Below are 16499 nucleotides of genomic sequence, written 5' to 3'. Positions count from 1 at the left end.
GTTTGACTCAGCCGTAAAGAATCCGGCAACCAACGCCGCTAGACAGTGTCAGTTACCGCTAAGACATGCTTAATGCTATTAAAGGGAAACTCTATCCAAACACCTATATATACAGAGCAAATGTATATAAACTGTATATATACAGTATTTCACAAAAGTGAGTACACCCCTCACATTTTTGTAAATATTTTATTCTATCTTTTCATGTGACAACACTGAAGAAATGACACTTTGCTACAATGGAAAGTAGTGAGTGTACAGCTTGTATAACAGTGTAAATTTGCTGTCCCCTCAAAATAACTCAACACACAGCCATTAATGTCTAAACCACTGGCAACAAAAGTGAGTACACCCCTAAGTGACAATGTCCAAATTGGGCCCAATTAGCCATTTTCCCTCCCCGGTGTCATGTGACTCGTTAGTGTTACAAGGTCTCAGGTGTTAAAGGGGAGCAGGTGTGTTAAATTTGGTGTTATCGCTCTCACTCTCTCATACTGGTCACTGGAATTTCAACATGGCACCTCATGGCAAAGAACTCTCTGAGGATCTGAAATAAAGGAATTGTTGCTCTACATAAAGATGGCCTAGGCCAGGGATCCTCAAACTACGGACCTCCAGCTGTTGCGGAACTACACATCCCATGAGGCATTGTAAAACTCTGACATTCACAGACATGACTAGGTATGATGGGAATTGTAGTTCCTGAACAACTGGAGGGCCATAGTTTGAAGACCCCTGGCCTAGGCTATAAGAAGATTGCCAAGACCCTGAAAATGAGCTGCAGCACGGTGGCCAAGACCATACAGTGGTTTACCAGGACAGGTTCCACTCAGAACAGGCCTCGCCATGGTCGACCAAAAAAATTGAGTGCACATGCTCAGCGTCATATCCAGAGGTTGTCTTTGGGAAATAGACGTATGAGTGCTGCCAGCATTGCTTCAGAGGTTGAAGGGGTGGGGGGGGTCAGCCTGTCAGTGCTCAGACCATACGCCGCAAACTGCATCAAATTGGTCTGCATGGCTGTTGTCCCAGAAGGAAGCCTCTTCTAAAGATGATACACAAGAAAGCCTGCAAACAGCTTGCTGAAGACAATCAGACTAAGGACATGGATTACTGGAACCATCTCCTGGGGTCTGATGAGAACAAGATAAACTTATTTGGTTCAGATGGTGTCAAGCGTGTGTGGCGGCAACCAGGTGAGGAGTACAAAGACAAGTGTGTCTTACCTCCAGTCAAGCATGGTGGTGGGAGTGTCATGGTCTGGGGCTGCATGCGTGCTGCCGGCACTGGGGGGCTACAGTTCATTGAGGGAACCATGAATGCCAACATGTACTGTGACATACTGAAGCAGAGCATGATCCCCTCCCTTCAGAGACTGGGCCGCAGGGCAGTATTCCAACATAACGACCCCAAACACACCTCCAAGACGTCCACTGCCTTGCTAAAGAAGCTGAGGGTAAAGGTGATGGACTGGCCAAGCATGTCTTCTAAACCCTATTGAGAATCTGTGGGGCATCCTCAAATGGAAGGTGGAGGAGCGCAAGGTCTCTAACATCCACCAGCTCTGTGATGTCATCATGGAGGAGTGGAAGAGGACTCCAGTGCCAACCTGTGAAGCTCTGGTGAACTCCATGCCCAAGAGGGTTAAGGCAGCGCTGGAAAATAATGGTGGCCACACAAAATATTGAGAGTTTGGGTCTATAATCTCTATATTTGGGGCTATCATTTTTTATTATAGGTGTATTTTAAATGAGACAGAATATCAACCAATAATCCAGAAAAAAACCCATGATACAAATGTTATAAATTGGGTTGCAGTTCACTGAGTAAAATAAGCATTTGACTCCCTACCAATCTACAATAATTCGGGCTCCCACAGGCTGGCTACAGTATGGGCTCATGTGGTACACAGATTAGTCCTGCCAATTTAGGAAAGTGCTCTTAAGGACAACTAATTATGTGTACAAAAGACACCTGTCTACAGAATCTCTTTCTTCTATTTAAATCTCACCATCACAGGTAAGACGAAAAAGCTGTCAAAGGACATCAGTGACAAAATTGTAACCCTGCACAAGGCTGGAATCAGCTACAAGACCGTCAGCAAGGGACTTGGTGAGAAGGAGACAACTGTTGGAAGGATTATTCCCAAATGGAAGAAATACAAAATAACCATCAATTGCCCTCGGTCTGGAGCTCCATGCAAGATTTGGCCTCATGGGGTAAAGGGGATCATGAGAAAAGTGAGGGATTAGCCCAGAATTACACGGGAGGAGCTTGTTAATGATCTCAAGGCAGTTGGGACCACAGTCACCAAATAAACCATTGGTAACACAATACACCACCATGGATTAAAATCCTGCAGTGCCCGCAAGGTCCCCCTTATCAAGAAGGCCCATGTACAGGCCCGTCTGAAGTTTGCCAACAAACATCTGAAATGATTCAGAGAAGGATTGGGGGAGAGTGCTGTGGTCAGAAGAGACCAAAATTGAGCTCTTTGGCATTAACTCGACTCACCACTTCCACTATTTGGAGGAAGAAAAATGCTGACTGTGACCCTAAGAACACCATCCCTACAGGCAAGCACAGAGGAGGAAACATTATGCTTTGGAGCTGATTCTCTGCTAAAGGTACAGGCCGACTTTGCTGCATTGAGGGGGCGATGGATGGGGACATGTATTGGTAAATCTTGGATGGCAGTGGCGGCCCGTGCATAGGGGGCGCCAGGGCGCCGCCCCCTTAAAAAAAAGGAAAAAAAAAATGACAAAAAAGAACAATAAAGTTATATAAAAAAAAAAATCGGTTCGCCGGTGTAACGTTAGAATTCCATACCTCGTTAGATTTCCATACCCTCGTCACTTCCTGTCTCAAACAGCTGAGCAGCGCAGCAGTGCGCATGCTCAGAGCCCCGGATAGGTAATAGAACAGTAAAGAATTTGACAAGTGCGCATGCTCGGAGGGTAGGAAATTATCACGGCACTGTGTGTAATGTTATACTTGCGGCGGTAACATTAAAGCAGTTCGGCTGCAACATCAATAATCTCCTCTCCTATCCCTGTGACTTGCCTGATCTCGCCTAATAAATATAAAAGCGGCTGCGGGTGTATGAGATGTAAATGACGGCGATCGCGGCTCCGTGATCCGCTTTTATATTTATTACCTGAGAGCAGGGAAGTGACAGGGGAAGGAGCGGAGATGATTCATGTTGCAGAGGAGCTGTTTTAATGTAACCACCGCAAGTGTAACTAGCGTGAGAAATCCATACCCTCCGTAGGTGCACCGGAAGTGACGAGGGTATGGTTTTCTCACGGGTATGGTTTTTTCACGGAACACCGGCCTCTGTGGTGGCTAAAGGGGGGGGGTGGGGTTTACGACCCAGAAAGGCGCCGATTGGCTGCCTTCTGGGGGCGTAACCTGTGCGCAGGAAAGAGCGCTTAGCCACCCCCACCTTCGTGATATCCTGGCTGTGATTGGTCCAGTCTCCAGCCTGGACCAATCATCATCCAGGACATCCGATCGCTGACGTCGCAATGGGGACGGTGCCGGTGCGTGCGTCAGTCACTCCCCGTCACCACCGCTCACCTTCCCGCCGGTTCCCGCCGCAGAAGAGGACGAGGGAGAAGCCGCTCACCTTCCTGCCGCCACAGAAGAGGACGAAGGATCGAGGAGGGGAGAAGCCGCCGCCGATAGCCGAGCCGCCGCCAGGTAAGTGCATTGGGTTGAAGGGAGCATGCACGCTGGTCTCTGCATTGATTGGGGGACAATGCTGTGGGCACTCTGCAATCATTGGGGTACAATGCTGTGGGCACTCTGCAATCATTGGGGTACAATGCTGTGGGCACTCTGCAATCATTGGGGTACAATGCTGTGGCACTCTGCAATCATTGGGGTACAATGCTGTGGGAACTCTGCAATCATTGGGGTACAATGCTGTGGCACTCTGCAATCATTGGGGGACAATGCTGTGGCACTCTGCAATCATTGGGGTACAATGCTGTGGGCACTCTGCAATCATTGGGGTACAATGCTGTGGGCACTCTGCAGTGATTGGGGACAATGCTGTGGCGCTCTGCAGTGATTGGGGACAATGCTGTGGTGCTCTGCAGTGATTGGGGACAATGCTGTGGCGCTCTGCATTGAAAGGGGCTTGCGCGCTGAACTCTGCATTGATGGGGGCACGGAACAGTGTTCATTGCAATGAAGGGGGCACAGCACAGTTGCATTGAAGGGGGCACGCACGCTGAACTCTGCATTGTGGGGGCACAGCACAGTGTTCATTGCATTGAAGGGGTCACAGCACAGTGCTTATTGCATTGAAAGGGGCACAGCACATTGTTCATTGCATTGAAGGGGGCACAGCACAGTTGCATTGAAGGGGGCATGCATGCTGAACTCTGCATTGTGGGGGCACAGCACAGTGTTCATTGCATTGAAGGGGGCACAGTGTTTATTGCATTGAAGGGGGCACAGCACAATATGCATTGCATTGAAGGGGGCATAGCACAGTGTTCATTGCATTGAAGGGGGCATAGCACAATATTCATTGCATTGAAGGGGGCACGCACGCTGATCTCTGCATTAAAGGGGGCACGCACGCTGGTCTCTGCATTGAAAGGGGGCATGTACGCTGGTCTCTGCATTGAAAGGGTGCATGTACGCTGGTCTCTGCATTGAAAGGGGGCATGTTCGCTGGTCTCTGCACTGAAAGGGGGCATGTACGCTGGTCACTGCATTGAAAGGGGGCATGTATGCTGATCTCTGCATTGAAAGGGGGCATGTACTATCTCCTGTACCATGACCTGTGACATGCCTATACCATATCTGTGCCATGCCTATACCATATCTGTGCCATGCCTATACCATCTCCTGTACCATCACCTGTGCCATGCCTGTACCATCACCTATGCCATGCCTATACCATCACCTGTGCCATGCCTGTACCATCACCTATGCCATGCCTGTACCATCACCTGTGCCATGCCTGTACCATGACTTCAAAGTCACGCAATTTTTTACTGCGTTTTTTGACGCGAAGCAATACCTATTACATTTTTCTTTTTGCGCCCCCCCAAAAAATTTTAGCACCAGCCGCCACTGTTGGATGGGAACCTTCTTCCCTCAGCAAGAACGCTGAAGATGAGTCTAGGATGGGTCTTCCAGCATGACAATGACCCAAAACATACCGCCAAGGGAACAAAGGAATGGCTCAAGAAGAGGCACGTTAAGGTCATGGAGTGGCCTAGTTAGTCTCCAGACCTTAATCCTATAGAAAATGTATGGAGGGAACTGAAACTTCAAGTTGCCAAGTGACAGCCAAGAAACCTTAAGGATTTAGAGAAGATCTGTAAAGAAGAGTGGACCAAAATCTACCAGGTCTTCGTAGATTTGCAGTGGTTTGATACTCCTTCCATATTTCCTCCTTCAATATTATCGCTTGCACAGTGCTCCTTGGGATGTTTAAAGCTTGGGAAATCTTTTTGTATCCAAATCCAGCTTTAAACTTCTCCACAACAGTATCTCGGACCTGCCTGGTGTGTTCCTTGTTCTTCATGATGCTCTCTGCGCTTTAAACAGACCTCTAAGACTATCACAGTGCAGGTGCATTTATACGGAAACTTGATTACACACAGGTGGATTCTATTTATCGTCATTTAGGTCAACATTGGATCATTCAGAGATCCTCACTGAACTTCTGGAGACAGTTTGCTGCACTGGAAGTGAAGGGGCTGAATAATTTTGCACGCCCAATTTTTCAGTTTTTTATTTGTTAAAAAAGTTCGAAATATCTAATAAATTTCATTCCACTTTATGATTGTGTCTCACAGGCATGCATCAAAAGGCAAGGTTCATGACACAGTTCCTCTGGGGAGGTCCTTAGGGAGTAGGCCAGGAGGTGGAGCTATGTAAAATAATCAGCAGCAGGGAGTTGGCATCTCTTTTCCAGGGTAGCATGGGAGGGAAACTAATAGCACAGCATCAGCTGTGAATATAGCTTAGGGGCCCCGCTCAGGGGACCATAGTCCAATAGGGTGGAAGCCACTGAAAGGGCACAGGCTGGGATTGCTTCCGTCCTGACCCAAGACACACCGCAGTGGTGAAGAGATATCCTAGCAGCCGCACACCATTTCCAGTCATGAAATCACCAGATAAAAGCACCTTCAGCTTTCTACATCCAACCCACACCCCTACACATTTCACCCCACCCCAAGGCAGGACGAAACATGTTGGGAGTGTGGTTTGGATGCAGCGAGCTGAAGCTGCTTTTAGCTGTTGATTTCATGACAGGGAATGGTGTGCGGCTGCCAGAATATCTCTTGACCACAGGAATACTTTTACGGGCCAATGCCAGGGCATTCATAAAACTTTGTTTTTTATATATTTTAAAATAAAGGAATTCCCCTTTAATTTTTTTTATATATATGCGCAGGTCGGGGCTCATGAAAAATGGATGGCGAAGCACAGCATCCGATGAGTGGCGGTAATAGTGTACATAAACGGTAGCGGGCAGAAGGCAGCCCTCCAGAATGCTACTTTCAGATCTAATGCAATTTTAAATACCGCCGTTCCAATCCCCGGGGGGACCAACCATGCGATGCTGGAGTTTTCTGGGTCATCATGGATTCAGCTTCCCCCCCCCCCCCCCACCCCCATCCTTCCCCAAGGCAGAACAGGACGCTTCATATTCAGTGCGGAAAATCGGTGTGCTCAGGATTCCGGATGGCAGCGCCATGGCGGCTCTCACAAGGATGATTTTGCAGTTTTTGAAAAAAGAATCTTTTTATTGGAATCCTTTTAGAGATATTTGTAAAAAATAATAGCCACATGCGTCCTTTATCATCAGAGACAGAATACAACCCCCCTTTTTCCAAAAATACCGGGACTCCGAGGCTGGGATCACACTTTTGTAGAGTGTGATTATTTTACTCATTATCATGCGTTGTGTTAGGGACACTTACTTCCCAGAAAACTAAAAGGCACAAAAAATTAGCATGCCACAGCGCATAGTAGTGCAATACCGCACCTTGGGGGTGCCTTTATTATTTAATGACACTGCAGCACCACAATGCTAACATATGCGTCTGCAACGTGTGCGTTCTCGCAGCCTACAAGTGTGAACAGGTGGATAGGTTTAGGGTTCAAGCACATGGGCTAAAATAAACATTAATATACCTAGCAATAAACTTCCCACCGCTGTCCTGCGCCCGGCCAGCTCCACATGCAGCATACAGCCTGCCATACAAATAAATGGCTGTACACCATTGTACTCAAAAACACAGTTGCTTCCATGTATGTTTATATATTTAATTTATATATTATTTTATGAATTTATATTATTATTATCATCCTCGTTATTTTATTATTATTTTATGTATTATTATTTTCATTATTAATTTATGTTTTTATATTATTATCAGTATCGTTATTTTATTATTATTTTATGTATTATTATTTCAATATTATCTTATGTATTTATATTATTATCATCATTGTTATTTTATTATTATTTTATGTATTATTATTTTCATTATTATTTTATGTATTTATATTATTATCAGTATCGTTATTTTATTATTATTTTATGTATTATTATTTCAATATTATTTTATGTATTCATATTATTATTATCATCATCGTTTATTATTATTTTATGTATTATTGTTTTCATGATTATTTTATGTATTTATATTATTATCATCATCGTTATTTTATTATTATTTTATGTATTATTATTTTCATTATTATTTTATGTATTTATATTATTATCAGTATCGTTATTTTATTATTATTTTATGTATTATTATTTCAATATTATCTTATGTATTTATATTATTATCATCATTGTTATTTTATTATTATTTTATGTATTATTATTTTCATTATTATTTTATGTATTTATATTATTATCAGTATCGTTATTTTATTATTATTTTATGTATTATTATTTCAATATTATTTTATGTATTCATATTATTATTATCATCATCGTTTATTATTATTTTATGTATTATTGTTTTCATGATTATTTTAAGGATTTATATTTTTATTATCATCATCCTTATTTTATTATTATTTTATGTATTTTTATTTTCATTATTACTTTATGTATTTATATTATTATTACCATCATCCTTATTTTATTATTATTTTATGTATTATTATTTTATGTATTATTTTATGTATTTATATTATTATTATCATCGTCATTATTTTATTATTATTTTATGTATTATTATTGTTTCATTATTATTTTATGTATTTACATTATTATTTTATGTACTATTATTTTCATTATTATTTTATGTATTTACTTTATTATTATTATCATCATCATTATTTTATTATTATTTTATGTATTATTATTTATGTATTTATATTATTATTATCATCATCATCATCATTTTATTATTATTTTAATGTGTTATTATTTTCATTATTATTTTATGTATTTATATTATTATTATCATCATCGTTATTTTATTTATTATTATTTCATTATATTGTTATTTTATGCATTTACATTATTATTATCATCATCGTTATTTTTTTATTATTTTATGTATTATTATTTTAATCATTATTTTATGTATTTATATTATTATTATCATCATCATCATTATATTATTAGTTTATGTATTAATATTTAATTTTTCCCAAATAAATATGGGAGGATAAACAACACTAGAATGGGCTGGGTTCTATGGTCTGTGTGAGGTTTTGTCCATATGATAAAGTTGCCCATTAATCACTGTAGGATGGTTGTCCCCTAATATGGTCCCGGTGTCTGCCCAGGAAACACTCTGCATGTGCACCACTCTAGGTTCCTTCTCACAGGCATGCGAATAGGGTGTGCCAGGTGTGCCTGGGCACACTCTAATCACTCTGTATGGTGCAGATTCCACTAATATTTCATAATTTCATCAACACCCCCTAACGGGGCTCCTACAATTCCAATACGAAATGTATGGATTAATATTGATGTAAAAATTATACTTTATCTCTCTATTAGATAGGTACTGTATGGTCTTTGTAGCCCTGAGGAAGCATTTGGTGAAACGCGTCGGCACCGAAGACCTGCACAATATACAGTACTCACTGCATCAGTCATAATTTCCATCTAGGAATTCTTTTTTTATCTACTTGTCATTGTGTGCCTACCTGTTATTTTGTATTGTTTTTATACATTTTTGATATAATAAAAACACGTATTTTATTTAATTTCTGATATCCCTCCATTTTGGCCTGTACAGTCCGACTTTCTTCCTTCTCTTTTTTTCTTGTTTATTATTTTATGTATTTATATTATTATCAATGTTATATCTGGATCAACTGCGGGATATAGGATTGTGTACATGGGAATGTATGGTTGGGTTTTCTTTACTGTTTTTTTTTTTAATTGGTTGAGCCAGATGGACTTGGCTAACCATGTAACTATATATATTATTATTTTATGTTTTTATATTATTTCTATTGTTATTGTTTTAATAATTATTATTTTTTTTATTATCATTGTTATCATAATATTATTTTATGCATTTACATTATTATTATTATTGATAATAATAAAAATAATAATAATAATAATAATAATAATAATATGTACATATAGCCAAGACATGGGGGTTGATTTACTAAACTGGAAAATCTGCTGCAGCTGTACATGGCAGCCAATCAGCTTCTAACTTTAGCTTGTTCAATTAAGGTTTCACAAAAACCCTGGAAGCTGATTGGCTGCTATGCAGAGCGGCACCAGATTTTTCACTCTCCAGTTTTAGTAGATCAAAACCATGGTATTTATCTTTTTTGTGTTTAAACTTTTTTTTATTAAATTTTAGAAAAAATATAATGATGACCCGGTTCTTTTTTGTCAGTGCTTTTTAGAATATAAGTTCCTCCCTCTCTCGTTTGCGTCCTGAAAAAGCCACGCTTACGGTGAAACGCGTTGACCTACGAAGGCTACTTTCATTCCCTACAAATCCTCAGCTGGGGTTGCTTCATGACACTGTCCCCCCTTTTGGGGGTGTGTGTCGGGATTTGCCCCTGTTGGAGGTTATATGTGTAACATGTCTTGTGCACTGCCATCAAAGTGGTTTTAATGCAATATGTATATCATGTCATGTGACATTGTTTTAATGTTTTTTAAATAAATATTTTGATACCTTTTACAAGTGTACTATGGTCTCAGTATGGTCTCAGTATGGTCTCAGTATGGTCTCAGTATGGTCTCGGTATGGTTTCAGTACAGTCTCAGTACGGTCTCAGTACGGTCTCAGTACGGTCTCAGTACGGTCTCAGTACGGTCTCAGTACGGTATCGGTACGGTCTCGGTATGGTCTCGTCTCACTATGGTCTCCTCAGTATGGTCTCACTATGGTCTCACTATGGTCTTAAGTATGGTCTCACTACGGTTTTACTATGGTCTCAGCATGGTCTCAGTATGGTCTCCTCACTATGTTCTCCTCAGTATGGTCTCAGTATTGTCTCAGTACGGTCTCAGTATGGTCTCAGTATGGTCTCTCTATGGTCTCTCTATGGTCTCAGTATGGTCTCAGTATGGTCTCAGTATGGTCTCAGTATGGTCTCTCTATGGTCTCAGTATGGTCTCAGTATGGTCTCTCTATGGTCTCAGTATGGTCTCTCTATGTTCTCTCTATGTTCTTAGTATGGTCTTAGTACTCTCTATGGTCTCAGTATGGTCTCACTAGGGTTTTACTAGGGTCTCAGTATGCTCTCACTATGGTCTCACTACGGTCTCAGCACGGTCTCAGCACGGTCTCAGTATTGGTCTCAGTATGGTCTCTCAATGTCTCACTATGGTCTCAGTTTGGTCTCAGTACGGTCTCAGTACGGTCTCACTATGGTCTCAGTATGGTCTCACTATGGTCTCACTATGGTCTCAGTATGGTCTCAGTACGGTCTCACTCTGGTCTCAGTATGGTCTCGGTATGGTCTCGGTATGGTCTCGGTATGTTCTCAGTATGGTCTGAGTATGGTCTCACTATGGTCTCAGTACGGTCTCAGTACGGTCTCAGTATGGTCTCACTACGGTCTCACTATGGTCTCGGTATGGTCTCGTCTCACTATGGTCTCCTCAGTATGGTCTCACTATGGTCTCACTATGGTCTAAGTACGGTCTCACTACGGTTTTACTATGGTCTTAGCATGGTCTCGGTATGGTCTCAGTATGGTCTCCTCACTATGTTATCCTCAGTATGGTCTCAGTATGGTCTCAGTACGGTCTCAGTATGGTCTCTCTATGGTCTCTCTATGGTCTCAGTATGGTCTCAGTATGGTCTCTCTATGGTCTCAGTATGGTCTCAGTATGGTCTCAGTATGGTCTCTCTATGGTCTCAGTATGGTCTCAGTATGGTCTCAGTATGGTCTCTCTATGTTCTCTCTATGTTCTCTCTATGTTCTTAGTATGGTCTCAGTACTCTCTATGGTCTCACTAGGGTCTTACTAGGGTCTCAGTATGCTCTCACTATGGTCTCAGCACGGTCTCAGCACGGTCTCAGCACGGTCTCAGCATGGTCTCAGTATTGGTCTCAGTATGGTCTCTCAATGTCTCACTATGGTCTCACTATGGTCTCAGTTTGGTCTCAGTTTGGTCTCAGTACGGTCTCAGTACGGTCTCACTATGGTCTCAGTATGGTCTCAGTATGGTCTCACTATGGTCTCACTATGGTCTCACTATGGTCTCACTATGGTCTCAGTACGGTCTCACTCTGGTCTCAGTATGGTCTCACTATGGTCTCGGTATGGTCTCGGTATGGTCTCAGGATGGTCTCAGGATGGTCTCAGTATGGTCTGAGTATGGTCTGAGTATGGTCTCACTACGGTCTCACTACGGTCTCGGTATGGTCTCGTCTCACTATGGTCTCCTCAGTATGGTCTCACTATGGTCTCACTATGGTCTAAGTACGGTCTCACTACGGTTTTACTATGGTCTCAGCATGGTCTTGGTATGGTCTCAGTATGGTCTCCTCACTATGTTCTCCTCAGTATGGTCTCAGTATGGTCTCTCTATGGTCTCAGTATGGTCTCAGTATGGTCTCTCTATGGTCTCAGTATGGTCTCAGTATGGTCTCAGTATGGTCTCTCTATGGTCTCAGTATGGTCTCTCTATGTTCTCTCTATGTTCTTAGTATGGTCTCAGTACTCTCTATGGTCTCAGTATGGTCTCACTAGGGTCTTACTAGGGTCTCAGTATGCTCTCACTATGGTCTCAGCACGGTCTCAGCACGGTCTCAGTATGGTCTCAGTATGGTCTCAGTATTGGTCTCAGTATGGTCTCTCAATGTCTCACTATGGTCTCAGTTTGGTCTCAGTACGGTCTCACTATGGTCTCACTATGGTCTCACTATGGTCTCAGTATGTTCTCACTATGGTCTCACTATGGTCTCAGTATGGTCTCAGTACGGTCTCAGTACGGTCTCACTATGGTCTCACTATGGTCTCACTATGGTCTCAGTATGGTCTCAGTATGGTCTGAGTATGGTCTCACTATGGTCTCGGTATGGTCTCGGTATGGTCTCTGTACGGTCTCTCTATGGTCTCACTATGGTCTCACTATGGTCTCAGTATGGTCTCAGTATGGTCTCAGTACGGTCTCTCTATGGTCTCTCTATGGTCTCAGTATGGTCTCAGTATGGTCTCACTATGGTCTCATCATGGTCTCACTATGGTCTCACTATGCCAGTAAAGTCCTCCTGGTACAGGATGGGGTCCTGTTTTCTTTTTTCTTTGTATGCACACTTGGATGTGGTCTAAGCAGCGGTCAATATATTTTTTTAGTTCCACCTATAACTGAATGATCACTTGTGGGTGGGCGGGTCTTCTCCTGCCTATCACCCATCCCCGGGATTATCTGTGCTGCAAGATTCACTGCAAGAATCCACAGCATCCAGTGTTGTGGTTGTGACAGTTGAACCGTGTGACAGTTGAACCGTGTGACAGTTGAACCGTGTGACAGTTGAACCGTGTGACGTGCACCTTGGCCTGATTACAGGTGCGTGTCTTCAGAGCGGAGTGGCGTAGACGGCTCAGGTATACACTGTCTGGTGCCATTGCTCACTGTCATCTGACCCACATCGTCCCTCAGACTTTCTGTTGACAAACCCGCAGCGCCGCACCTGCCTGGAGAGCGCAAAACTGGATCTTCTGCATTCATGGATGGAGAGGTGCATCCCATGCTGTGTACACATCTTCTGTCACTAGAACAACCATTCACACAGCGACTCCGCTGAATTCCCATCGGGGCGCGGACCTTTCCCCGAGGGGCTAAGCGTCAGGCCTACCTCTGACCTGCCGCCGGAGGGGGGAGGATGTGCTAATGAATTGGGGTAATAAGTCTTACTGTAGTCACAGGTCATCACTCTTTCCCACCACCGCCACACACTATTATTATTTTATCATATATATTATATAGCTCTGACATATACCGCAGTGCTGTACAGAGAACACTGAGCCAGTCACATCAGTCTCTGTACCAGAGGAGCTTACACTCTAATGATCCCCCCACAGTCACATCAGTCTCTGTACTAGAGGAGCTTACACTCTAATGATCCCCCCACAGTCACATCAGTCTCTGTACTAGAGGAGCTTACACTCTAATGATCCCCCCACAGTCACATCAGTCTCTGTACTAGAGGAGCTTACACTCTAATGCCCCCCCCCCCCCACAGTCACACACTATTATTATACATTTATATAGCTCTGACATATACTGCAGTGCTGTACAGAGAACACTGAGCAAGTCACATCAGTCTCTGCACCAGAAGAGCTTACACTCTAATGTGCCCCCCCCCCCCACAGTCACACACTATTATTATACATTTATAAAGCTCTGGCGTATATCGCAGTGCTGTACAGGGAACACTGAGCAAGTCACACCAGTCTCTGTACCAGAGGAGCTTACACTCTAATGTTCCCCCCCACAGTCACATCAGCCTCTGTACCAGAGGAGCTTACACTCTAATGCCCCCCCCCCCCCACAGTCACACACTATTATTATTATTATACATTTATATAGCTCTGACATATACCGCAGCGCTGTACAGAGATCACTGAGCCCATCACATCAGTCTCTGTACCAGAGGAGCTTACACTCTAATGTCCCCTCCCCCACAGTCACATCAGTCTCTGTACCAGAGGAGCTTACACTCTAATGTCCTCTCCCTCAAAGTCACACACTATTATTATACATTTATATATCGCTGACATATACCTCATCGCTTTACAGAGAACACTGAGCCCATCATATCAGTCTCTGTACCAGAGGAGCTTACACTCTAATGTCCCCCACAGTCACATCAGTCTCTGTACCAGAGGAGCTTACACTCTAATGTCCCCCACAGTCACATCAGTCTCTGTACCAGAGGAGCTTACACTCTAATGTCCCCCACAGTCACATCAGTCTCTGTACCAGAGGAGCTTACACTCTAATGTCCCCCACAGTCACACACTATTATTATACATTTATATACAGTAGCTCTGACATATACCGCAGTGCTGTACAGAGAACACTGAGCCAGTCACCAGAGGAGCTTACACTCTAATATCCCCCACAGTCACACACTATTATTATTATACATTTATATAGCTCTGACATATACCGCAGCGCTGTACAGAGATCACTGAGCCAGTCACATCAGTCTCTGTACCAGAGGAGCTTACACTCTAATGTCCCCTCCCCCCACAGTCACATCAGCCTCTGTACCAGAGGAGCTTACACTCTAATGTCCCCTCCCCACACAGTCACATCAGTCTCTGTACCAGAGGAGCTTACACTCTAATGTCCCCTCCCCACACAGTCACATCAGTCTCTGTACCAGAGGAGCTTACACTCTAATGTCCCCTCCCCCACAGTCACATCAGTCTCTGTACCAGAGGAGCTTACACTCTAATGTCCCCTCCCCCACAGTCACATCAGTCTCTGTACCAGAGGAGCTTACACTCTAATGTCCCCTCCTGTACAGTCACATCAGTCTCTGTACCAGAGGAGCTTACACTCTAATGTCCCCTCCTGTACAGTCACATCAGTCTCTGTACCAGAGATGCTTACACTCCTCACACATACATAGTAAAGCCAGGTTGGGTAGCAGGCATTTAGCCTACCACTATATTGGATTATGGGAGAAAGCCCCAGACAAGCACAAGGAGAACAAACTCCATGCAGTCAATAGAAGTGAACCCGGAACCCCAGTGCTACAAGGGAAGAGTGCTGGCTGATAAGCGCACAGTATGCTGTATATGAGAGCTCTGGAGATCACCGGGTGGGAATGAAGACACATTGATCAGTTAGCAATATCTGGGCATGCGGCTGACGTCACCTTACCCTGCGCTGGCCCAGCCACCCAGCATGTCATGTCCCGGTGACAGGTCCCGTCTGGGTGACAGCGGCCTCCTCCTCTCCCTGTCATTCCTGTTCTCCTCTTCAAATCAGAATTTGAACTTTGCACATAGAAGAGGGTGCAGGGTGTGTGTGTGCGTGTATGTGTGTGTGTGTGTGTGGGGGGGTAGCAAATCACGTGACAAAGTCGCTGTAAGTGATGCGACAGACAATGCGATAAGAAAACTCCATCAAGCATTATTGAGACAGAGAATTGGCATGGAATGGATATTATTATGGCTTTTGGGGCCCATAATATAATATATATATAATATATATTTGTACAATGCATTCATGCAGATGCGTTATGTCCCACAGTAATGTGCGTTGCAGTACAGCAGCCCAGTGAAAGTAATTCATGGTGTGCAGCCTGGAGCAGCAGGAAGGTAAGCGAGGTCCGGACTGGAGCGCAGCCACTAGCAGACAGCACATGTAGTGTGGAATGTGGGAACCCTATAGAGGAAGGTGAGCGGGGAACAGAGAGAGAGGGGTCTGAGCGGCAGAGGATCAGCAGAGCTCGGGGACCAAAGCAGGAGAAACTAGATGCCACACGTGGCGGGCAGCGAGGGAGCAGTATAGGGGGAGGTGAGTGGGGACCAGAGAGAGAGGTGGATCAGCAAACCAGAGCATCAGCAGAACTTGGGATTACTACTGAGTGGGGATTCAGCAGAGCTGGGGGTTACTACTGAATAGGGCTTTAGAAGAGCTGGAAGCTACTACAGAGCGGGGGGATCAGCTGAGCTGGTGGTTACTACTCAGTGAGGGATCTGCAGAGCTGGGGACTACAACTGAGTGGGGGGATCAGCAGAGCTAGAGGTTACTACTAAGTGGGGGATCAGCAGAGTTGGGGGTTACTACTAAGTGGGGCATCAGCAGAGCTGGGGGTTACTGCTCAGTGGGGGATCAGCAGAGCTGTTTGTACTACTAAGTGGGGGACCAGAAGAGCTGGAGGTTACTACAGAAAGGGCCATCAGAAGAGCTGGGGGTTACTACTGAGCAGAGGATCAGCAGAGCTGGGGGTTACGACTGAGTGGGGGATCAGCAGAGCTGAGGGTTACTGCTCAGTGGGGGATAAGAAGAGCTGGGGGTTACTACTGAGTGGGGGAATCAGAAG

General features: G+C 43.9%; 1 protein-coding gene across 3 annotated transcripts in view; it reads right to left on the bottom strand.

Annotated features, from left to right (window-relative positions):
• NR1I3 (nuclear receptor subfamily 1 group I member 3) overlaps positions 1 to 16499 on the bottom strand; it is a 60992-nt gene that overhangs the window by 28983 nt on the left and 15510 nt on the right. Inside the window, exon 1 of one of the 3 annotated variants that reach the window (XM_082242542.1) lies at positions 15332 to 15419. The exons of the other annotated variants lie outside the window; for them this stretch is intronic. The gene's annotated coding sequence lies outside the window, so the exon portion shown is untranslated. Of the gene's footprint in view, positions 1 to 15331; positions 15420 to 16499 lie in introns of those variants that run through there. 3 annotated transcript variants of the gene reach the window in all.

The sequence above is a fragment of the Pelophylax lessonae genome, assembly GCF_965119305.1.
Source record: "Pelophylax lessonae genome assembly, chromosome: 13".
In the NCBI taxonomy this organism is placed as follows: Eukaryota; Metazoa; Chordata; class Amphibia; order Anura; family Ranidae; genus Pelophylax; species Pelophylax lessonae.
Note: the sequence above shows the minus strand (reverse complement) of the source record. Positions and strands in the feature narration are given on the sequence as shown.